Source organism: Notamacropus eugenii, chromosome 4 (assembly GCF_028372415.1).
Source record: "Notamacropus eugenii isolate mMacEug1 chromosome 4, mMacEug1.pri_v2, whole genome shotgun sequence".
Classification (NCBI taxonomy): Eukaryota; Metazoa; Chordata; class Mammalia; order Diprotodontia; family Macropodidae; genus Notamacropus; species Notamacropus eugenii.
Window position 1 is genome coordinate 457175316 of NC_092875.1, and position 25781 is coordinate 457201096.

General features: G+C 35.5%; 1 long non-coding RNA gene across 2 annotated transcripts; it reads right to left on the reverse strand.

Annotated features, from left to right (window-relative positions):
- Positions 1–744: 744 nt before the first annotated feature.
- Positions 745–25181, reverse strand: LOC140498663 (uncharacterized). Of its 2 annotated transcripts, none has more exons than XR_011965170.1 (3): positions 25026–25181; positions 24177–24327; positions 745–1492 (listed from the first exon to the last, which is right to left on the reverse strand). It is a non-coding gene; the product is annotated as an uncharacterized lncRNA (long non-coding RNA). The 2 variants fall into 2 exon arrangements; XR_011965169.1 differs by having other exon boundaries at positions 24506–25181.
- Positions 25182–25781: the final 600 nt, after the last annotated feature.

Here is a 25781-nt window from a genome sequence, read left to right on the forward strand (position 1 = left end):
AACACAAGGATCAAGAAAAACATGTAAAGGTAAACAGAAAAGAGAAATAATAAGGGACTTACTAAAGTTGAACTGTTTACATTCTTGCATGGAAAGATCATATTTGTAACTCTTGAGACTTTTCTCAGTACTAAGGTAGTTGGAGGAATTATACATACATATGTGTATATATGTATATGTACATATATACATATATGTCTATATATATAGACAGAGGGCACAGTGTGAGTTGAATATGAAGGGATGATATCTAAACACAATAAAACAAAAGGGGTGAGAGAGGAATATATTGGGAGAAGGAGAAAGGGAGAAATAGAATAGAGTAAATTATCACACATAAAAGAGGCAAGAAAAAGTTTTTTCAATGGAGGGAAAGAGGAGGTAGGTGAGAGGGAAAGAGAGACCCTTATTCTTTTCATATTTGGCTTAAGGCATACTCAATTTGGTATGAAAATCTTACAGTACAGTTAAAAAGGGGTGAAGAGGATAAGCAGAAGGTGGGGGTGATAGAAGGGAGAGCAAATGGAAGGAGGGGGTGATTAGAAGTAAACACTTCTGAGGAGGGACAGGGCCCAAAGAGAAAACAGAATAAACAGGGTGGCAGGATAGGATAGAGGGAAATACAGTTAATCATTTACAACATGACTGTTATGGAAGTGTTTTGCATGACTACACATGTATGACCTATATCAAATTGCTTGGCATTTTATTGGGCATGAGTGAGGAGGGAGGAAGGGAGAGAATTTGAAACTTGAAATTTTAAAAATGAATGTTAAAAGTTGTTTTTACATGCAATTGGGAAATAAGACATACAGACAATGGGGTATAGTAATCTATCTTGCCCTCCAAGAAAATAGAGGGGAAGGGGATAAGAGAAGGGAGGGGTGTGATAGGTGACTTGAGCTATGGGGAGGGGACAGATGGAGAGAAAATTTGGAACTCAAATTCTTGTGTAAATGAAAACTAAAACTAAAAACTAAAAACTAATTAATTAATTATAAAAAACTAAAAAAAAGCAAACAGTGTCATGGTCATTCTTTTGACATTTGTGACATAGTTGGCATCTGTCCTATTAGTTGTTCTTTGATTTTTGTTTTCATCCCTAAAAGCAGTGGTAGGATAGACTTTCTTTATCCACTTAGCCTTAGCAGAAAGGCCAAATTTCTTTGACATATGGGAAGTCTCTTCCAGAAGACTCCATAATAGTCTCAGTCCACTCCATAAAGACACACACTTACTGACAGGACAATCTTGAGGTCTTCACTGTCTATAAGGAATCCCTCTTCAACCTGGATTCTGCACTGAATCTTCTTCATTACGCTGGTTAAAGGCTTTAGTCCTCTTCTTCTGTCCTGCTTGATGTGCTTGATGAGAGGGTTATTTCTGCTACATCTTCCAAGAAAGCTTGAATAATTTTGATATATGGATGTTAGACATCTTGTTACAAGTGTCTGCAAAGATTTGTTTTGTTCCACCAATTCAAATTTTTTTCCTGTAATCCATAAAGAATAAATAAATTAGGATTTTATATTCTCCACAAATTCAGTTAATTGTGAAAAGACAAAGATATGTTCAATTGATGAATATCATTTTTAATATCTAAGATTTCCTCTGCTAACACCATTGTTGAAATTGCCTCAGTTCTTATACAGATGACTCTTACAAGGATTTTGTGTACATAGGAGAAGAGCCTTATAAGTAGATGGGTAATTATGTTCCTTTATTAGGATCAAATTAAATAACACTTCTAAAGCTGTTAACAAGGTTCCTGGCACACAGTAGGTACTGAATAAATGCTTATTAATATATTCCTTTCCCTTATTTTTTCCTTTTTCATATTACTAAATTCCAAGCTTTTTTTCCCATTCCTTTGATATTTTATCTTCTGTCATTACCTTGCATATTCTCCTCTTAATTTCCTCACAATGTGTTGCTTCTAGTAGGTGTATATATACATGTATACCTTTATATTCACTTGTCTAATTCAGTTGCTTCTTCTAACTTTGCTTTCCTCACTGACAATACTATCTTAAGCAAATCCAAGACTATAGAGGTAAGGGTTCAAATGATTTCACTGCCCTTGACTCAGAAAATAGGTTGTTAATTGATTTTCAAACACTTTTTTCTTTTTCTCTTTAGTTTGCAGCCCTGAAATATCTTTGGTATGACTGATAAACTGGCTATCTGGATTAGCTTTCTTTTGAGTGATTTTGTCCTCTATTGCTTCTTTTCACTTTATGAGAAGATACTGTTCATAATTATCCATCACCCTTTTAAGATTTTACAAATGACTGTATATTATTAATTAATGTTGCCTTTGGCAGCCATCTCTATCCATTTGGCAAGTAAATGAGATATTAGCTGACTAAGGTCTGTTCTGAACTCTTTTTGATCTGGATGCGGCAATTAATTTACATTAGTTAAACTTCTGGAAAACTATTATGATTAATGCAGATGTAATTTATTTTGTCCATTATCATTTTTTAAAAATGTTACTTTTTTAGTTCAGGGTTAAATTGTTTCAAATGTACTTCATATTTTGTCTGCTTCTTTTAAAATTTATTCTAGTGATTCCTAATATTAATATTTACTTTATAGTAATGGAAATGGAAATAACAATAAAAGGCATATGAATTCTGATTTTAAAAATTGGATTGAATGGATGACTTTGAGTAAATAAGTCAAAATGGCTTATTCATTTATAAATGCTCAAATTAACTATAAAAATATAAAAAGAAAATTGCTAGTTACATTGAAAGAACTAATAAATAGAAAAATTTTACATATGTATATCTATTTGTGTTTAATAATAGCCATCTCTGGGGGGAGCAGAGAAAAAAATGTACATGATAATTATCTATTTAAAATGAATAGCAAGTTGTACATAATAGACTTGTAGTTTCATGTGAAGGCATCTTTTTTATTGTATTACATTATCAAAGTGCTTGTTTTATTCTATAGATTATAATGAAATTAAATATAAAAAAGAAAAGACAGATGTTGAAATATCCTTTTCTACTCTCATTTGAGAGGTGAAAAACTATAGATATGCAATGTTTCATCTGCTGTTAGATTGATTGCTATGTAGGGTAGTTTTACTTTTCTTTTTCATGATGAAGTATCTTATGGAAGGAATATATTGAGAAGTAGTGGTGTGTGTGTGTGTGTGTGTGTGTGTGTGTGTGTGTGTGTGTGCGTTTGTGTATCCTTAGTTTTTAAATATTTTATTGAACATTTTTGCTTCCATATTCATTAGTGAAAATTGTCTATAGTTTTCTTTTGTTCTATCATGTTCTATTTTGAGAATTAGCATCACATTTTCATCATAAAAGGAAAGCAAGTATATTATTCTTTAATTATTGAGGAATGCCACAGGTATCAATTGCACTGTAGGCATAATATAAAGTTATTCAGATTTGTGAACAGTTACCTGTTAAACTCAGGTTTATTCTCTGAGTCACATATACACATCTGAATCTGATGTCAGATTTTTCTAAGGAGAAACTTGTCTTTAACATAAATATAGAGTTTTTGAACTTTATTTGCCCATCAACACTTCAGATACATCAAAAATTGAGGAGTTTGTTTAAGGTGCTATAAACTTTCCCTTACTTTACTAACTATATTACAGCACATTATTTACAAAAATCAACTACTTTATGTCTTCCTCCAAATTCTTAAAGCACTTATCTCAAAATCACTCATTTGAACACTTACACAGAGCTTTTTCATTAATTAGAAATTGAAGAAATATCATGGAGAAATTTATAGAATATCGCAACTAGAGTTAAGATTGGACTTCAAAGTCTTCCTCTGTCACATGCTTACTGTGTCACTGTGAGCAAGATACTAAAGGATACATAGCTCTCTTAAGATTTATTTACTGAAGGTCACATAGATAGTATATGGCAAACATGAATGCAGATCTCTCTGGCTTTGAGCCTAGGTCTCTAGCCAATACATGTATTCATTTTCATTCCCTCCTCTCTCTCTCTCTCTCTCTCTCTCTCTCTCTCTCTCTCTCTCTCTCTCTCTCTCTCTCTCTCTCTCTCTCTCTCTCTCTCTCTTTCTCATAGAAATAACAAACAACCCTTTTGCCTTACACACATAGATTTTAGGAAAGGCATAAAGCAAGAAGCTTGAAGTGTTTCTCCTCTGTGATGAAGAAGATCCAGTGCAGGATCCCAGTTGAACAGGGATTCAATGGGGATGATAAGGACCTCAAGATTCTCTTTTTTCTAAGTGATCTTACTCATGACTATCTTGTTCTACATTTGCTTTGTACTTGTTTCCCCCACAACCCCCCCCCCCCCCGGGAAAGCAACTTCCTATCAATGATGAACATCCTCACACCTAGTCATACCCAACGTATAGGGAATTTTAAATCCCTATAGGGTATCATTCAAACTATATTCCTCATCTCCCATTCATGTCCCTTAATCCTCCCACCCTAAGAACAGTTAGTAGGTAGACAATAAACTCTCTATTTTCACAAGTAATCTTATTCCATCCTGTTTTCTCCACCAGATAACCCTCCCTGCCATCCCCACTTGTTCATTTATCTTCAGTCTCTCCCTGTCTACTGGCTTCTTTTCTTCTGGCTACAAACATGCCTATGTTTTACCCTTCCTTTACAACCCTCATTTGATCCTTCCAACACTGCTATCATCTTAGGCTTCTTATGATTTCTGTATCTAAACTCTAAAATGCCATCTACAATGGGTGCCTACACCTTCTTTCCTCTCAGTGTCTTCTTTACCTCTCACAATTCCACTTCCAAAATCATCACTCCACAGAGACTGTTTTCTTGGAATTTACCGGTGATCATTTTTTCTCAAATCTTGTTCTTTATGACTTCTCTACAGCCCTTGATACTGTTGATCACACTCTTCTTGATATTTTCTTCTCTCTAGGATTCTGTGACGTTATTCTCTTCTGGTTCTCTTTCTACCTATCAGACTGCTCCTTCTCAGCCTCCTTTGCTGGATCTTCATCCAGGAGTTCCTCTGTAACCATACAGGTTTTCAGAAGGAAAAGGGAAAAACAGACAAACCTGTTCAAGATTAGATTGCATCTGAAGTCACTCAGTCAGTGACCAGTCACCCTTCATTTTAGTGGACTCTATCATCCTCCTAGGGATTCCACCAGAGTATTGACTTCTTCCTTTGTGGCCATGCTCTGAGATAGCAGTTCTTGTACCATTTCAGAAAAAAAAAGAGTCAGCAATCAATAAAGGGCCATAACCCTTCAACAAATTTCAAAGGAAATGCCAAAAGTTTGTCAGCAGTTGGCTTATTAAGGTAGAGGAAATTAAAAAGAAAAATCCTCTGAAGGAGCACTTTAATTAGTTCAGAATTTACAAAAAAATAATTTGAAATGAGTGATCTCTACAAAATCATTCATTTATATTATATATATATACATATATATGTAAATGATATATATGTGTATATATATATATATATATATATATATATATATATATATATATATATATATATATATATATATATATATATATATATATATATATATATATATATATATATATATATATATATATATATATATATATATATATATATATATATATATATATATATATATATATATACATATGTACACGTGCATGTATACATCCAAATACGTACATACATACACAGAAGACCTTTTTGGTGGGGTGGTTTCCTTTCTCTTTTTTCTTCTTTTCTTTTATTTATTTCTTCTGAGCTTGCATTGTTTGTCTCTGGTGGTAAATGCTTTAAGGCAAACACATATTTTCACTGTGTTCCCAAATAACTGTGAAAATAATTTACTCTGAATAATGAATGTGATTCTTCCATTGAGCCTTCCCACAATGAGTCAGGAGCATATAAGTATGAGCTCACATACTGGAATTGCAAATTCTCACCCTTCCCTGGCAATGAGAGACATGTTCTATCCATCAAGTTACTTGCTTATCGCTTAAGTATCCTCTATCACATGCAAAATTCTTTGTACTGAAGAAATTTACAGCCTGAAAAAATGGTCCAATACTTTATATTACATGTGAATTATTACATATGAAAAGACTTGCACAGGTTCAGTAAGTGATTTATCTAAGCTCATACAGGTAGAGAGGTAGAGGCCTGCCAAAGGGGACACAGGTTTTCATGTACATATTGATCAACACCACCTAGCCACTCCAAAAGCCCTTGGCATCTCAGAATCAGGATGCTATAACTAAAACCCTTGGAGGACCTCAACTGGATAGTTCTAATGTTGATTTTTCAATACTGACAGCAGTAGCCATTGATATCTCCATGAAAGCACAAACCCAGTATTATCTTTAAAAGTATAAAGTCCATTTTAGTTAAACATTTAGTCTACTTTGCAAATCTGTAATATATGGATGCTTTAATAGACAAAAACCAAACAGGGGTGGGGAACCTGTGTCCTGAAGGCTACACGTGGCCTTCTACGTTCTTGGATGTGGCCTTTTGACTGAATTCAAGTTTTACCGAACAAATCCTTTCATTAATGGGATTTTTTTGTGAAGTTTGAACTCAGTCAAAGGGCTGCACTTAAGCACCTAGAGTTTTACATGTGGCCTTGAGGCCACAGGTACCCCACCTCTGACAAGTACCTAATAGAACCAAAAGATGGAAATACTATAGAATATTAGAGTAGAAAAGCACCTTAGGGATATTCAACTCCAGTGCTCTTCATCAAAGACACAGATGAAGGCACAGAAATCCATGGAAGTGAGATGTTCTGGCCAGGGTGGTTTGGGGTAGTAAGCAAAATAGCACTGGGCCTAGAGTTAAGGAGGTCAGACTAAACAATCATTAGGGTAATTTTGATATTCTATGCTAGTAATAATAATATTTCACATTTATGTAGCGGTTTTTAAAGTCTGTTATTTTTTATTTTGTGGAATAAAACATGCATTTCCATAAAAGAAAAAAATGATTGCTCATAAATCTGCAAATCAACTATACACAACTTGCCATTGCTTTAAAATATAAAGCAAGGAGAGCATGGAAATATCTTTTTATCTTTCCTCTTCTTCCATCCTAGAGATGACCACCACAAGGCACAAATATGTATGTATATATACACAATATATGTGTGTGTGTGTGTAATATATACATACATATGTGTATGTGTATATGTATGTACATATATGTGTATGTGTGTATATTATATATATGATTATTCTATACGTACTTCTCTTAGTTCTTTCTGTGGCTGCAGATAGCATCTTTCTTCATATATTACTTATAGTTAATTTGGGTATTTATAATCATCAAAATAACATTCACTCAAAGTTCTTCTTAGAACAAGATTGCTGTTATTTTACATAATATTCTCTTGGTTTGGCTCATTTTATCCATCATTATTTCTTGCAAACCTTTCCATGTTTTTCTCCGATCATTGAGCTCATCATCTCTTATAGCACAGTGGTGTTCTATCACAATCATCCACCACAATTTGTTCAGCCATTCCCCAATTGATGGGCATCCTTGCATTTTCCAGTTCTTTGCCACAACAAAGAAGCCTGCTATAAACATTTAGAAACATATAGGTCTTTTTTTTTCCCCTAACCTTCTTTGGAAATACATCTAGTAGTGGTTTTTGCTGGGCCAAAGTGTACAGGCTGTTTAATAACCCTTTGGGCATAATTCTAGATTGTAACCCAGAATGGTTGGATAAATTCACAATTTCACCAGCAATGAATTAGTGTCCCAATCTTTCCACATCCCCTCCAATATTAGTAGATTTCCCCTTCAATCATCTTTGTTCATCTGGTGGGTATAAAGTGATACCTCAAGGTTGTTTTAATTTTCACTTCTCTAATCAATAATGATTTAGAACATTTTTTTTATATGATGATAAATTGTTTTGATTTTTTCAGTGGAAAACTGCCTGTTCATTTTCTTTGACCATTGATAAATTAGGGAATGACTTGTATTCTTCCAGACTTACAAAGTTCTTTATGTACTTTACGTAGTATTTTAATATTTACAATTACTTTCCTTGCAATAGCCTTGTGAAGTGGATAGTTATCTCCATTTTACAGACAGGAAAGCAGAAATTAAGAGGTTAAGTGGCTTGCCCTTGATCATACAGATAAACAACATGTCATAGTGTCCCAACGATGGAGTTATAGGACCTCAGCCCCTAAAAGGAAAAGACATTTAGAAACATATAGGTTCTTTTCATTTTCCCCTAACCTTCTTTGGAAATGCATCTAGTTCTTTGAACTACCCTTTCACTGTGGCTCTCTGATGACTTACTTCCTTTCCTTGTCTGCACCTCACCCACCCCAGCCTACTTGTCACTTCTTTATCCTATCCAAATCTTCACACACTCTTTTTTGTATATAAATCGTCATCACATTTGCACACTCTGACTGCTCCCATTGGTGATATAGTACCACAGATTTACTAGGAATCTTGCTCACAGTTCTGGTGTTGTGATAAAACCTTGTTATTTTGGTTGAAGGAAGGCTTTAGGGGTCAAAATCTTTTAAGGCAGACCCACCCTGCCAGAACCCAAAACTGCACCACTAGTTATAAAGTCCAATACCTTCTTCAGATGTGGAAACTAAGGTACCGAGAGTGTAACTGACTTGTGCAGAATCACAAAGGTAGTAATACATGTGTCAAATACATGCAAGTGGAACTATATCTGAGAAAAGCACATTTTACCTGGAGAAGAAAAGTATGATAGAAAATCCCTTGGAGATACATGATAGAGAAGCACGTTCTCTTGGCATGAAGATTTGTTTAATTAGCTCAGTAGAGGCAGAACTCCATGTATGTACTTAAAGGGGAAAGCCACACCCTTCATCCCTATCCTTCCTGCTGTTTTTAAGGTGTAAGGAAAACCCTGTGGAGGGCCTTAAGGTGAATAATGTCTTCCCTCTACCACCACAGGTCACCAGTGATGGTATAGACTACCAGGTAAGCCAGTTTTTCCATTGAAGCCAGTTCTTATTTATGCCTTTTTCCCCTTTGATTTGGTTGGAAACGAGAATAAAATAAGTAATTATTAAGTATCTCTTATGTACCAAGAATTGTGGTAAGTGTTTCAGAGATATTATGTCATTTGAATCTCACAGCAACCCTAGGAAGTAGACGTTTTGTTAAACAGTTAAGGAAAGTGAAGTAGACAGAGGGTAAGTGACTTCTCAAGGATTACATGGCTAAGCTAGTATCTTCCACTTTCCTGGGCACTGAAGCATCCTAGCAGAGGCCACTGCAAAAGTTGCAACAGTGGCAGAGGCAGACTGGCCAAAAGGGAAGAAATCACCTACAAAGAGGTAAGTCTCCTTAAAAAAAATAAAGAAACAAGACAGTCAATTTGGTACCCGTTAGGCTATATTCAATAAAAGTGAAATGTAAAATAGCTAATGAAAATTCTATTGTAAAAATCCCAGTAAGTCCCATGACTCTAAACTCATTGCAATAATGTATCTCTAAACTGATCATAAGAATTCTATTCTAAGAAATTTGGCTAGTATTATTTTTCTGGGGCACTTCACTGGGAGAAAACAAGATAATGTTGTAGGGGAAGGAGCTGAGCTCTCCCAATATTCCCTCCGAATATGTTTAAAATAATGCCTTAAATTGAAGTCTGGGACAGCTAAGCCAACAAAAGATCAGGGGGAGACATTTTTCTAGGTTAAGACAACTTAAGTAATAAAGAGAGGTCTGTGATACTGGGGTGTGATTTGTTCTGGAGCCTGTGTAGCATCTGGGAAGGTCATAGCAGCAGCAGCAGGAACTAGAACAGCAACTTTGGGAGCTCTCAAACCAGAGACAGCAGGGGAATTGGGCAACTGGTCAGAAAGAGATTATAAGTCACTGTGCTAGCACCAGGTACAAGAAAGTAAGTTGTTTGGCAATTCCCTTGCATATACTCACTTCTGCATCACAGTTCCAGGGTATAGAGGAGTGATTGCTGTCCCAAGGGAGGAGTGGCCCCAAGGAACAGTATCACTTCTGGTCTGACAGGAATAGTGACCATACCTCTCCCTTGATCACCGTGAAAGCACCAAAAACTTCCAAATCTCTATAACTAGAAGGGAAAACAACAGTGTAAAACATGCCTACAACTTTGGGAAGTCCCCATCCATCCCAGAAATAGAGGCAAATATTGGTATAAAGTCTGACATAGTGTTCAAAATGAAGAAATAAGCTAGAGAAATGGGCAAACAATGACAACAACAGAATCTGGCAGTGAAACATATTATATAGTGACAGAAAAGATCAAGACACAAACTCAGAAGAAGACACTGATGTTAAAATAGTGACATGCAAAGCCTCAAAAAGAAAAATGAGAACTAAATTTAACCCAACTGGAATAAAAATTCCTAGAAGAGTAAAAAAAATGTCTTCAAAATCGAAAAAGAGTTATAGAGGAAAAATAGAGCAAAGAATCTATAGTGATACAAGAAAATTATTAAAAAGCAATAGCTTAGTAAAAGAGGCACAAAAATACTGAAAAAATACTTCAACCCTTCAAAAAACAAAATTGATCAAATGGAAAAAAAAGGGGTACAGAACTTGATTGATGAAATAACTTTTTGAAAAGTAGAATTGGCCAAATGGAAAAAGAAGCACAAAATGTCATTGAAAAGAATAAGTCCTTAAAATGAGAGTTGAGTAAATGGAAGCTAATGATGCTAAGGTGTATCAGGAATAAATAAAACAGTCCAAAGAATGAAAAAAAGAATAAAATATGAAATATCTCATTAGAAAAATGACTGACATGGAAAATGAATTAAGGAGAGATAATTTAGCAACTATTTGACTGCCTAAAAGGCATGATCAAAGAAACAGCCTAAACATTATATTGAAGGAATTATTAAAGAAAATGCCATACTATCCTAGAACTAGAAGGCAAAATAAAATGGAAAGAATATACTGATCACCTCCTGAAAGAGATCCCAAAATGAAAACTCCCAGGAATTTTATAGTCAAATTACAGAGTTCCCAGGTCAAAGAGAAGATAATTCCAGCATCCAGAGAAAAAGTATTCAAGTGTCATAGAGCCATAGGCAGGAAAACAGGAGAGAGAGAGAGGGAGAGGAGAGAGAGAGAGAGAGAGAGAGAGAGAGAGAGAGAGAGAGAGAGAGAGAGAGAGAGAGAGAGACACTCAGTTGAGTATAGAAATCTATCTTATCCAACAAGTACATAAGACGGAAAAGTGATAAGAGAAGGGGGGAGATAAAGGGAAATGAAAAGTTAGCAGTCATAATTGGGAATGTGATTGAGATTAATTCATCCATACAATGGAAGCAGATAGCAGAATGGATTTAAAAAACAAATTCAATGATATAATGTTTACAAGAAACACATTGAAATAGAGAGAAACACAGATAATTAAAATAAGAGGCTAAAGCAGAATCTATTATGCTTCAGCTGAAATAAAAAAAAAAGACAAGGATAACAATCATGATCTCACACAAAGCAAAACCAAAATAGATGTAATTAAATGGTATAAGGAAGGAAACTACATTTCACTAAAAGTTACCATAGACACTGAAGTAATATCAACACCAAATATATATGCACCAATGGTATAACAGCCAAAATCTTAAAGAAAAAGTTAAATGAGTTAAACTTAAAATAATTTCAAACATGACAAAATACTTGGGAATCTACTTTCCAAGACAAACACAGGGATTATATGAGCACACATTTTTCACAGGGGCCAAGATGACAGAGTAAAAGCAAGGACTTGCTTGAACTCTCCCCCAAACCACTCCCAATACCTGTAAAAAATGACTAAGCAATTTCCAGAGCAGCAGAAACTACAAAATGACAGAGTGAAATAAATTTCCTGCCCAAGACAACCTGGAAGGTCTACAGGAAAGATCTATTGCACCAGGCTGGGAGAGAAGTGTAGATCAATTCTGGCTGCAGTGGCATAGATTAGGTACCCCAGGAAACCTGGAGCAGTCCTCAGGGGACTAAATCACTGGAAGCTGTGGTGCTTTCCAGAATTCTCAACCCATAAATGCCAAAGACAACTTAAAAAGTCAGTAGGAAAGGTCTGTATGACCTGAATGAGAGATGAACACCGTCTGGCCCCAGCTGGGGTAGGGGGGAAATGAGCAGGTGAAGAGAGGAAGATTGCAGGAATCTCTTTGCTGGTGCTGAAGCAGGGTTCTCTTGCTTTGTCTTGCTTGTATATGGGTTCCTGTCCTGGATGGTGGTCCTGGCGTGAGGAGAAGTGCTGGTGTGTCTGAGCTTGTGGCTGTGGTGGAGAAGGAATCTTCCTCACAGTTACAAGGTGGAAAAGAGTGCTTATGGGGTGTGCCAGAGTCATTTTTGCAGAGGACAAGTGGTACTAGGGAAGTCTGGATAAATGCCTCCCATCTCCATCATGAGGCAGCTTTCATCTGTAATCTACATTCCCATCAGCCTCGTCCTCCTGTCTGAGTCCTACACAACTTGCTTAGCAGAAATACACAGTTCTTCAATGGTTCCGTCTCTAGTGTCAGACTCAGCATTCATAGCACAGTGCTCTAATGTAGATTTCTGCTCTAAGGCTGCACAGTGTTGCAAGCATGGAATGGATGAAGATGGTTGGATTGCAGCAACTATTGGCTGGAGTCTCTGGTTTCTTACATTCATTTTGCTCTGTGTGGATAAACTCTGAAAGATAACATCTGATGAATCCAAATACATACAAGCATAAAATTTGAGACTCCATGGACAAGACTAGCAAATTCCAACAGTTTCCTACATGGAAGGAAGATAATAGTCTTGAAATAAGATTCAACTTCCAGTTTCAGCAAGGATAACAGTACTTGCACACCAAATTTCAAAAGGTTACTATTTAGTCCTGACAGTTTTCCTCTGTATATAGCTTAATATCAGATTTATTTCCATAAACATTTACTGAATTGAATCAACAGGAAGAATTTATGAACTATCAGTTGTGTTCCCAGCACTATCTTGACACTCAAGGATACAAAAAAGGAATAACCAAGATCTATTCCTCAAAGATAAATGATCACAAGATATGAACAGTTTTTGAGAGAACTGCAAATTATAAATTACATTAATTGCCATTTGGAAACTTGCTCCAAATCAATAATAATAAGAGAAATACAAATTTTAAAAATTCTGAGTTTTCACCTCTCACCCTGGAAATTGACTAAGAAAACAAAAATGAGGATAGTCCTGGAGGAGTTGTGGGTAGAAAGGAATACTCATACACTGTTGGTAGAGCTGTGAATCTATCCATTCATTTTGGCTATCCATTTGGAATTATGCAAATATATGACATTACTCCATACTTTTTGAGCAAATAAATCCCTCTACTAGACATATACCCCAAGAAGTTCAAAGATGAAAACAATTTCAACAGGACTCTGTGGTAACAACAAATACATCAAAAGCTGGAAAAAAAGTAAAGCAAAAGTCAGCTGATATATAAATGTAAGAATTCCTGCCACATAGAAAGGAGAAAAACCACAAGAAGGAATTTGAGCTGTGAGAGACTGAGAAAGAAAAAATGAAATGGTGCTAGAGAACAGACTATGGAATTTTACTTTGGTGAAAAAGAAGGTAAAAACATACGACCAGAAGAAGACAACAAAGTCAAAACTCATACATCAAAAGCCTCCAAGAAAAATATGAATCTGTCCCAAGCCATGAATGGGCTCAGAAAGTATTTGGAAAATCAAGTAAGAAAAGTAGAGGAAAAAATGGGAAGAGAAATGAGAATGATGCAAGAAAATTATGAAAAAACGAGTCAACAGCTTGCTAAAGGAAACCTCCAAAAATATTGAACAAAAAAACACCTTAAAATAGACTAACCAAAATGGCAAAAAGAGATCCATAAAGCTAATGAGGAGAAGAATGCCTCAAAAAACAGAAGTGGTCAAATGGAAAATGTCTAAAAACTCACTGAAGAAAATAATTCCTTAAATATTAGAATGGAACAAATGGAAGCTAATGACTCCATGTGAAATAAAGAAATTATAAAAAAGAACCAAAAGAATGAAAAAATATACAATGTGAAATATCTCATTGGAAAAGCACCTGACCTGGTAAACAGATTCAGGAGAGATAATTTTAAAATTATTGGACCACTTGAAAGAGCCTACAAATCATCTTTCAAGAAATTATCAAGGAAAATGCCCTCATATTCTAGAATGAGAGAATAAATTAGAAATTGAAATAGTCCTCTGATCCCTTATGAAAGAGATTACAAAAGAAAAACTCCTAAGAATACTGTAGTCAATTCGCAGAGTTCCTAGGTTAAGGAAAAATATTGTAAGCAGTCAGAAAGAAACAATTTTAGTATTGTGTAAACACAACCAGAATAACATAAGATTTAGCAGCTTCTACCTTAAGGTATCAGGGGGCTTGGAATATGACATTCTGGAGGTAAAAGGAGCTAGGATGAAAACCAAAAATTATCTACCTAGCAAAACTGAGTATATTCCTTCAGGGAAAAACATGCACATTCTGACTTTCAAGCATTCTTGATGAAAAGACCAGAGTTGAATAAAAAATTTAACTTTCAAATACAAGACTCAAGGGAAGCATGAAAGGGTAAACAGGAATAATAAATCATAAGAGATTTATTAAAGTTGAACTATTTACATTCCTTCATGAAAAGATGATATTTATAACTCATGAAACTTTCCTTAGCATTAGGGTATTTTGAGAGAACACACACACGTATAATGCCAGAGAGTACAGGGTGAGTTGAATATGAAGGAATGATATCTAAAACGTAAAAGCAAGGGGTGAGAGGGAGGAATGTACTGGGAGAAGGTGAAAGGGAGAGGTAGAATGGGGTAAATTACCTCACATAGAAGAGACAAGAAAAAAACTTTTACATTGGAGGGGAAGACTGGGAAAGTGAGAGGGAATGAGTGAAATTTATTCTCATTGAATTTGGCTTAAGGAGGGAATAACATATACACTCTATTGGGTATGGAAATCAACCTTACCCTATAGGAAAGTAGGGGTAAAGGGAATAAGAGGAGGGATGATAGACGGGATGGCAGATTGGAGGAGGGGTAGTCGGTGGCAAATACTTTTGAGGAGGGACAAGGTCAAAGGAGAGAACAGAATAAATAAGGAGCAGGATAGGATGGAGGCAAATATAGTTAGTCTTTCACACCATGACTGTTATAGAAGTGCTTCTCATACCTACTCATGTATAACCTATATCAAATTGCTTGCCTTGTCAATGAGGATGGGTAAAGAGGAAAGAAGGGAGAGGATTTGTAACTCAAAGTTTTAAAAGCTAATTTTAAAATTTGTTGTTCCATACATCTGGAAAAATTAAGATATACAGGCAATGGGTTATAGAAATTTATATTGTCTTACAGGAAAATAGAAGGGAAGGGGATAAAGAAGGTGGGGGGGCTGATAGAAGTGAGGGTAAACTGGGGGAAGAGGTAATCATAATGCATGCCATCTTGGGGCAGATGTGTAGGGGAGAGATGGGGAGAAAATTTGGAACTCAAAATCTTGTGGAAGTGAATGTTGAAAACTAAAAATAAATTAATTAATATGGAAAAAAGGGAAAAAAAAACACTTCACACAGTTAAAAACAGATCTAAGCTACTGGAGAAATATTCATTGCTTATAAGTAGGCTGAGCCAATATAATAAAAAATGATAATTCTACCTAAATACAGAGTTCACAGTAGTAAATGGTCATAATAATCTACTACTTGATAAACCTAAAGCATTTGAAAAAAAAATGCCATTACAACTGGAAAGCAGTTCTTAGAAACTAGGTATAAACAACATGTCACACTGCACACAAAGATAATGTAAAAAAAAGATACATTACTTAAACATAAAGGGTGTCATGCGAAAATGGTCTAAATAACTATCAATTAGAGAAGTTTAAATATTTCTGAGATACCATCTCACATCTATCTGAAAAAATAACTGCTGGAAGAGATGAAGGAAAGTAGTTCTCTGTCTCTGTCTCTGTCTCTGTCTCTGTCTCTGTCTCTGTCTCTCTCTCTCTCTCTCTCTCTCTCTCTCTCTCTCTCTCTCTCTCTCTCTCTCTCTCTCTCTCTCTCTCTTCCCTTGCAAATTCTCCCCTGTAAGTTCTTAGATAATGAACACTTTTGTAATCTAATAGGACTGTTTTATTTCAGGTCCATTTATGAGTCCAGGGATCTTATCTTAACAGTACTCTTTCCTAAACTTCCACATTGTTTACCTTTAGAGTGAAATTCAGACATCATCTTCTGAAAGAAGTCTTTTGGATTCCCTCAGCTGCAAATATCTTCCATCTCAAACTGGTATTACTATCTGCATATATTTGAACGCATCCATTCTATATTTATGCTATATATACTTGCATTCAAATGGAATATTGCATGTGAAAATATGAATCTTGTTATATGCAGCTTGCCTTTTTTTAAATAAACTTATAAAAATTCAACTTATTACATTCAAGACAGCCCTGTTTGTCTGAGTTTCCTTCTGAACTTCTTTCAGTTCCTTTCTTTATGTTTTTTTTTTTTAATAAATCATTCAATGCCTTTTCTTTTTATTTTTTTTTTTGGTGACCCTACCTATTTTCCTTTAACCTGTGTAAATTAAAACACAATCCTTATGAAAAGAAGCATACCCATGGAAAATAAACTCAACATTTACTGTTTCCATAAGTATATATGTTTAATTTTGTACCTTGAGACCATCCGTCCTCTGTCAGGAAGTAGGTAGCATGTTTCTTAATCAGTCCTATGTAGTTGTAGTTGATTGCTATCAGAGTTCTTAAGATTTTTCTAGTTTTTTGTCTTTATAATGTTTTCGCTACTCTATACATGGTTCTCTTTGCTCTGCTCATTGCACTGAGCATGACCTCATATAAGTCCTCCAAGGTTTCTCTTAAACTATATTGTCAGTTGTAATAGTGTATTTTATTACATTTACATTATGCAGTTCAGTCATTTCCTAATTGATAGATATTCCTTTACTTTCCAATTTTTGCTACAAAAAAGCACTGCTATAAATTTGTTTGTATATTTTTCTTGTTCTTTGATAACTTTGTCAAATAAGTCAAGGAGTTGTCTTTCTGGGTCAGATATATGTTGTCTTTAGAAACCTTGTTCCAAATTACTTTCCAGAATGGCTGGATGAATGCACAGATTCACCAACAGGACACAAACAAGCCTATCTTCCTGCAGGTCCTCCAATTGTCATTTACGTTTATTAGTCTTTTTGCCAATGTAAATGGTATAAGGTGGAGCCTCAGAGTTATTTTAATTTACGTTCCTTTAATTATCAGTCATTTGAACATTTCTTTTTCTTACGAGTGTTGATTACTTGAATTCTTCCTTTCAGAATTGTTCATTTCCTTGAATAATTTATCTACTTAAGAATAATTTAATTAAGTTGTTATGTAGCTTAGACATGATATAATTATTCAAGAAACTTGCTGCCAAGATATTTTTGGAGTTAACTGTTTAAAATTCAACTGCAATGATTTTGCACATGCACACACACACATATTCACACACACACACACACACACACACATACAATTTTCAATTTCATAAAACTAAAATGGCCACTTTATCTTCTATGGTCATCTTTATCCATTTAGTCATGAACTCTTCCCCCGATACATAATTATAAATTGTTTTTTCTTCTTCTTCTTCTTGCTCTTCCTCTGCTTTGTTTATGATGTGACTTTTTATATTTAGATCATATATCTATTTGAAGCTTATTGTCGTATATTATTTGAATTCTCAGCCTAAGTCTTTTCAGACTACTTTTCAGTTTCTCCACTGTTTTATTTTGTTGAAATACCATGGGAAAACTTAACCCTGTAATTGCTTTATTTTAGTTTAGCTAACACTAAGTTATGTTCAATTATTTTAGCATTTTGGTGCTTAATTTGTTTCAGTGATAAAATGCCCTATTTATTGGTCAATATACTTTTAATAATTATTGCTTTTTTTAAAGCACTTTTAATATGACAACTGGTAAGCCCTTTCAACTTTTTTCTTTTATTTGTTGAGAGACTTTTTGACTTATTGTACCTTTGCATAAATTGTATTATCACATTTCTATTTCTCTAAATTGATTAATTGGTTATTTGAGTAGTATGGTCATGAAGAAATTAATTTAGGTAAAATCAACTTTATTATATTGGCACTGCCTAGGAAAAGAAATTGCTTGATAATTTCCCTGTACCTATGTCTCTATTTATGCAAACAATGTTCTGTAGTTGTAATCATGTAGATGTTAGGTTTATTGATATGTGAACTTTAATATTTTATATATTCTCTAATTATTTTGAATGGAATTTATCTTTCCATCTCTTCCTTTTGGGTTTTGTAAATAAGATAAAAAGACTGTTGGGTTTTTAGGGTTTATCTTTCATCTTGCAACTCTGCTGAATTTATTGTTTCGATACTTTAAGTTGACTTGTTAGGGTTTTCTACTTAGAGCAACATATCAGTAAAAAGTGATAATTTTATGGAAATATTTTTGTGACTTCACATATATTAATATCTTACTTGCTTTCTAAATGGATGCTAGAGGCTGAAAGGAGGAAGAAAAGTGCAACTCAAAATTTAAAAAAAATGTTAAAATAGATAATAAATAGGTAGTTTAAAACAAGTAAAAAAAACTCTTGAAAAGTGGTGATTTTGTTTCTCTTTTGCCTGGACTAATTCTCAATTAATTTTTTTCTTGTTATTCCTTTAACTAGAATTTCTAGTAATGTGATGATAAATAATATTAAAGAACATCTTTAATAAAACAAAGATCGTTTTGGGAAGGAAGGCCTCTAATTTATCACCATTATAAATTATGCTGTTTTTTTTTTAAATAAATACTATTTGCAATATTGAGGCATTCTTCTTTATTATTTTGTCTTTAAAAAGTTAGTTAGTATTTTATTTCCCCCAATTACATGTAAAAATAATTTTTAATATTTGTTCTTAAACTTTGAGTTCCAAATTCCCTCCCCTCCAGCATTGAGAAGCCAAGCAATTTCATACAGGTTATACATGTGAAGTCATATAAAACACACTTCCATATTACCCATCCTACAATGAAAACATAGAGCAAAAAAAGAAAAAAAGAAGAAAATGTTAAAAAATGTGTGCTTCAGTCTGTATTCACACTCCATCACTTCTTTTTCTGGGGATGAATACCATGTTTCATTTTAAGTCCTTCAAAATTCTCTTGGATCATTATATTACTGAGAATAGCTAAGTCACTGACAGCTGATCATCTTACAACGCTGCTGTCACCGTTTACAATGGTCATCTGGTTCTACTTTGTTTCACTTTGCATCAGTTCATTCGAGTCTTTTTAGGCCTTTTTGAGAGAACCTTGCTCATCATTTCTTACAGTGCAAAAGTATTCCATCACAATCATGTACCATGACTTGTTTGCTCATCTCCCAATTAATGAGCATCCACTTGATTTCATGTAGGTCCTTTTCCCTTTTTTTATCTTTCTTTTGGGACAGAGACCTTGTAGTATTGCTGGGTCAAAGGATATTCACAATTTTATAGCCCCTTGGGCATAGTTCCACATTGTTGTACATAATGGTTGAATCGGTTCACAATTCCACTAACAGTGCATTAGTGTATCATTTTTCTCACATCACATCTAATATTTGTCATTTTCCTTTTTTGTTCTGATAGCTAATCTAATAAATGTGAGATAGTAGCTCAAAACTGTTTTAATTTATATTTCTCCAATCTATAGTAATTTAGAACATTTTTAAAAATATGCATATAGATAGCTTTCATTATTTCATTGAAAATTAACTGGTCATATACTTTGACTATCAACTGGGGGATGGCGTTTATTCTTATAAATTTTATTCAGTTATCCATATATTTGAGAAATGAGGTCTTTAGCAGAGAAATTTTCTTCAAAAATGTTTTCACAGTTGTGATTCCTAACTGTATTTCCCTCCATCCTATTTGCCATTTTATTCGATTCTACTTCTCCCTTCACCCTGTCTCTTTTTGAAAGTATTTTTTATCTAACTACCACCCTTCCAGTCTGCCCTTCCTCCTATCATTCCCACCCCCTCTTCTTTTGTCCCCTTCTTTTCCTGTTTTCCTGTAGCGTGAGATAGATCTCTATATTCAAATGAGTGTGTATGTTGTTCCGTTTGAGTCAGTTCTGATAAGAGTAAGGTTGAAGTATTTCCTGTCACAAACCCCCTCTTCCCCTACACAATAAAAGTTCTTTTTTACGTGAAGTAATTTACGCCATTTTACATCTCTCTTTACAATTCTCCCAGTACATTCCTCTATCATTCCTTATATTTTTTAGATATCATCCCTTCATATTTACCTTATGCTTACATATGACTTCTAACTGCACTAATAATGAGAAAGGTCTTATGAGTTACCAGTATTTTTTTCCCATGTAGGAATTTTAAATGTTTAATCATAATAATTCCCTTATGATTTCATTTTCCTGTTTACTTTTTTATGCTTCTCTTGAGTCTTGAATTTGAAAATCAAAATTTATATCTCACTCTGGTCTTTTCATCAGGAATACTTGAAAATCCTCTATCTCATTGAATGTTCATTCCCCCCTCCCTGAAGGATTATACTTAGTTTTGCTAGGTAGGTGATTCTTAGTTATAATCTTAGCTCCTTTGCCCTCTGAAAGAGAATATCTGATGGCCTTTGCTGCATTAAGGTGGAAGCCAGCATAAACCTGTGAATTCCTGACTGCTGCTCCACAACACTTGCATTATTTTTTTCTTGCTGTTTGCAATATTTTCTGCTTGATCTGGTAGCTCTGGAATTTAACTGCAATATTCCTGGGAATTTTAATTTTGGGATTTCTTTCAGGATGTAGTCCATGTATTCTACTAATTTCTGTTTTGCCCACTGATTCAAGAATACCAGAATAGCTTTCTCTGATAATCTCCTATACAATGTATCTATTTTCAGTTTTTAACGTTCATTTGAACAAGATTTTGAATTCCAAATTTTTGCCCCATTTGTCCCCTATCCTCATAACAGGAAAGCATGTACCCCAACCACCCTTTCCCCAAATATTCCCTCTCTTTTATCACCCCCCTTTCTTCTATCCTTCCTCCCCTCCATTTTCCTCTAGGGCAAGATATATTTCTATACCCCATTGCCTGTACATCTTTTTATCCAAGTTGCAGGCAAAAACAATTTTTAATGTTCACTTTAAAAGTTTTGAGTTCCACATTCTCTTCATTCCTCCATCCCCATCCAACCTCATTGAGAAAACAAGCACTTTGATATAGGTCATAAATGCCCAACCTTGCAAAATACTTCCATAACAATCATGCTGTGAAAGACTAACCACATTTCTCTCTATCCTGTCCTGCCTTCCATTTATTCCATTCTCTCCTTTGACCAATTCTCCTACAACAGTGTTTGCTTCTGATTATCTCTTCCCTCCATCTTCCATCCCTTCTATTATCCTTCCTCTCCTATCCTCTTCCCCCTGCCTTCCTGCAGAGTAAGATAGATTTCCATACTCAATTGAGTGTGTGTGTGATTTCCTCCTGAAGTTAAATCTGATGAGAATAAAGTTCACTTATTCCCTCTCACCTCCCCCCTTTTCCCTCCATTATAAAAGCTCTTTCTTTCTTCTTTTAGGTGGCATGATTTACTATAATCGATCTCTCTCTTTTTCTTTCTCCTGTATGTTCCTCTTAACACTTAATTTTATTTTTTAGGTATCCTCCCTTCATATTTAGCTCACCTAGTGAACAATTCAACGTTAATATATCCCTTATGACTTCTCTTACCTGTTTACCATTTTCATGCTTCTCTTGATTCTTGTATTTGAAAGTCAAATTTTCTATTCAGTTCTGGTTTTTTCAACAAGAATGCTTGAAAGTCCTCTAATTCATTGAAATTTATTTCTTTTTCCTTTAAAGGATTATACTTAGATTTTCTGGGTAGGTGATTCTTGGTTCTAATCCTACCTCCTTTGACCTCTGGAATATCATATTCCAAACCCTACAATCTTTTATGTAGAAAATGTTAAATCTTGTGTTATTCTGATTGTGCTTCCACATTACTTGGATTGTTGGTTTCTGGTTGCTTGCAATATTTTCTCCTTGACCTGAGAATTCTGGAATTTGACTACAATATTTCTAGGAGTTTTCCTTTTGAAATCTCACTTAAGACATGATAGGTAGATGCCTTCCATTCCTATTTTACCCTCTGTTCAAGAATTTCAGAGTAGTTTTCCTTGTTAATTTTCTTGAAAGATGATGTCTAGACTCTTTTATTGATCATGGCTTTTAGGTCTTCCTATAATTTTTAAATTGTCTCTCCTGGATCTATTTTCCAGGTCAGTTGTTTTTCTAATGAGATATTTGGTATTATCTTCCATTTTTTTATTCTTTTGGTTTTGTGATTTCTTGGTTTCTCATAAAGTCATTAGGCTCCACCTGTTCCATTCTAATTTTTAAAGAACTCTTTTCTTCAGTGAGCTTTTGAACCTCCTTTCCCACTTGGCTAATTCTGCTTTTTAAACTATTCTTCTCTTCATTGGCTTTTTGAACCTCTTTTGCCAATTGAGCTAGAGTATTTTTAAAGGTGTTATTTTCTTCAGCATTTTTTGGGGTCTCCATTAGCAAGGTGATGACCTGTTTTTCATGCTTTTCTTGCATCTCTCTCATTTCTCTTCCCAATTTTTTCTCCACCCGTCCTACTTGATTTTCAAAATCCTTTTTGAGCTCTTCCATGGCCTGAGCCCATTGAATATTCATTTTGGATGTTTGGGATACAGAAACTTGATTTTTATGTCTTTCCCTGATGGTAAGCACTGTTGTTCCTCATCTGAAAGGATGGGAGAAGATATCTGTTCACCAAGAAAGTAACCTTCTATGGTCTTATTTTTTTCCCTTTTCTGGGCATTTTCCCAACCAGTTTCTTGACTTTTGGGTCCTTTGTCAAGAGTAGGGTATACTCTGGGAATCTGTAAGATCTCAGTTCCTCCAAGGTGGTACAATCAAGAGTGTACACTGGTCTGGGAGTATAAAGAAATTTTTGTGCCCAGAATCTTAGCAGTTACCTCTCCACAGCCACCTGGCCTCCAGTTCCACTAAACCAGCACTGGAGGCTGACTTTCAGATAAGCTGTATGGGCAGGGCCCCCATTCAGTGTGACATAAAGATCAGCTCCCTCAGGGCCTCTATACAGGGCTGAGGTAATAATCAGCTCTTCAGTGACCTCAGGGTTTTTACAATCCAACAATGGATGCAGGCTGCTGTATGGGCTGCTGTCTGTTGTCATTTTTCTGATGTGGCCTCTGTGGTCGCTACCTGAGGCTGGAGCTATGGGAAGGCCCTTCTCCCTTCCTGGCCAGCTGAAAAAACCCTGTCACTGACCTTTGGCACCTGTGGGCTGAAGGATCAGCAGACCCACTGCTACTGTGACTGGAGATTCCACCCTGAGGTGTCCTCCTCTCTGAGCAGCCAAGGCTAGGCTGGGATCCACTCCAGGTCCAGTGCAACAGATGTTTCCTGTGGGCCTTTCAGGTCATCCTGGGTTGGAAATCTCCTCCACTCTGTTGTTCTCCACCTCTGCTGCTCCAGAATTCATTGAGAGTCCCTCTGTGGGGAGAGCCTGCATATGTGTGCCTTTCTACTCTGCTATCTTGGCTCTGACCCCTGCCCAATGATTTTATTAAGGAACTTTCTCTACCAATGCAGATGATGACTTTCTCTCCAGATTATAATCTTAGATTTTTGTTTTAGGCTCTGAAAGGTCAAATCTTAAAGACAAGATTTGTTATTGCTGGAACTTGAACTCATGTCTTCCTGACCCCCAGGTCAGCTCTCTATCCAATGAACCATCAAAGTATTGTCTGTTGACTTCTGAGGGTCACTAAGATCCTTTCAGATACTTCATGAAGTTAAAATCAATTCGATAATAAGACTAATTTGAGGAATAATGTGGGTAATTATCATATCAATATATAATCATTCATTGTAATATTATTTCTAAAATCATACATAAAATTTACATAGACAAATATTATTTGCGTATTAAAACACTTTTACCTTTACTAAATATTTGTGTGAGGCTGTATTTCTCTGACATACATCATCTAAAACAACACATTGACTGCAACAGATTCAATGCCAAAGCCAATTTAAGAATCTAGCTATGTGATTTTTAAGGCAAACATAAAAGAGATTTGTACATACATATGTAAAAGAAGGCCACTCTTCTTACAAAACTTTTTAAAACATAGAATCATTTTAAATACAGCCAGTGGCAGCAGCCTGAAGAGCAGGAACACCTGATCTGTCTGCACGTGGCTTCCTGGTCAAGCTGAGAGATGTAAACAAGCTAGCCCTAAAGACACAAACAGAAATCAAGAAGTAGAAGATGGAGGAAGAAGCTGTGACAAGCAAAGAGCCAAGTACATGGTCAAAGTGAAAACATACAAGACAAATCAGTGTAGTGATGATAACAGAACTGGGCCCCTATTGAAATAGCTCTTTCCACCAAGGACTTTCTGTGTTGTACTTACTTATTTAATGCAGGAAAAAGCAGGAGAATTTTTGAACAAGGACTCAAAACACAGAAGATAAACGTGTAGCTTTCTGGCACCAGCAGACGATTCTTCAAAACTTTTCTACCTTGAGCACTTGACTTCTGAGACAGTTTCAATCTTTTACCTCCCCACAAGACTCCCCTTTGTATTCCCCCTTCCCTTTCCCCTCCTTCTAATTTTCCCCACTACTTCTGGGAAGTAAAGAACTCAACTACATAACTGGACAACTTTCATTTCTCCTTCTTTCTTTTCTTATGAATTAAAAACATAGATTAGGAAACTGAAAATGACTTCTCCCTGAGTTGTACCCAGAGCCTCTGCTGGTGCTGCCATCTTTTCTAGGGGCCCCTCTGAGATTCTGCTATCTTTTGGGAAACTATCTCTGTCCCTTTGGCGCAATAAAGTCTTCTCAGAAACCCCCCTTTCCCCCCATTCTAGAGAGAGGGCTAGTGGGTTTGGCTTGGGCTCCTAGCAGCCTTGCTCTTGTTTATCTCACCCTGTAATATACTGGACTGTGTTGACTTGGATGAAGCTGGCAGGTGGCACAGGACATTAGGTTTCAGTGGAATTTAATGTGTACCTCATTTTTCTCTAGATTGACTTCTTTCCTCATGACATTTTTTCTCTGCTCCTAAGCTTCTACTGCCTCCCCTTTCAGATGTCCTTACTCTCCTCTCTAGAGCCCCTTTGAATCTTTATGACCTTCAAAGCAGAGTTCCAACATCAGAGACTTCTATTGTAACAGGTTGGCCTGCTGTGAGGCCAGTGTCAGTGCCAGTCCTCTCACCTACAGATCAAGTAAGATGCTTCAGAAACATTTTTCAAAATAACTTGGTGTTCACATACCCTAAATCCAAGTGTGTCTATATCTATCCCCCACTCCTCACCACTCCAAAACTTAAACCTCTAGCTTTCCCCAAGGCATCTCCTTCACAAGTGTGATGTTTTTTGAGTGTGTATTTTCCTCTGAAGACTCTTGTCTAAAGTTGTCCTTCAGGGACACCTCAAAGTTGACTTTTTGATTCTTGCCATTATTATAACTATCCCCTTCAGCCTGTGTTTAGGTGCCTGGGAAAGTGTGGTGGGGCAAGTATTCTCTGTGATTGTGTTAGAAAAATATTGAAGGGATAGTTCCTTGACCCGGTGTGTCTCTTGACCTTTGGCTAGTGAAAGTGAACCTAACTGGGGAGTGAAGACTTGTTCCTTGCCCCTAAATGACGTTTCTGTCTAATACCAATCTGATTTCCTAAGT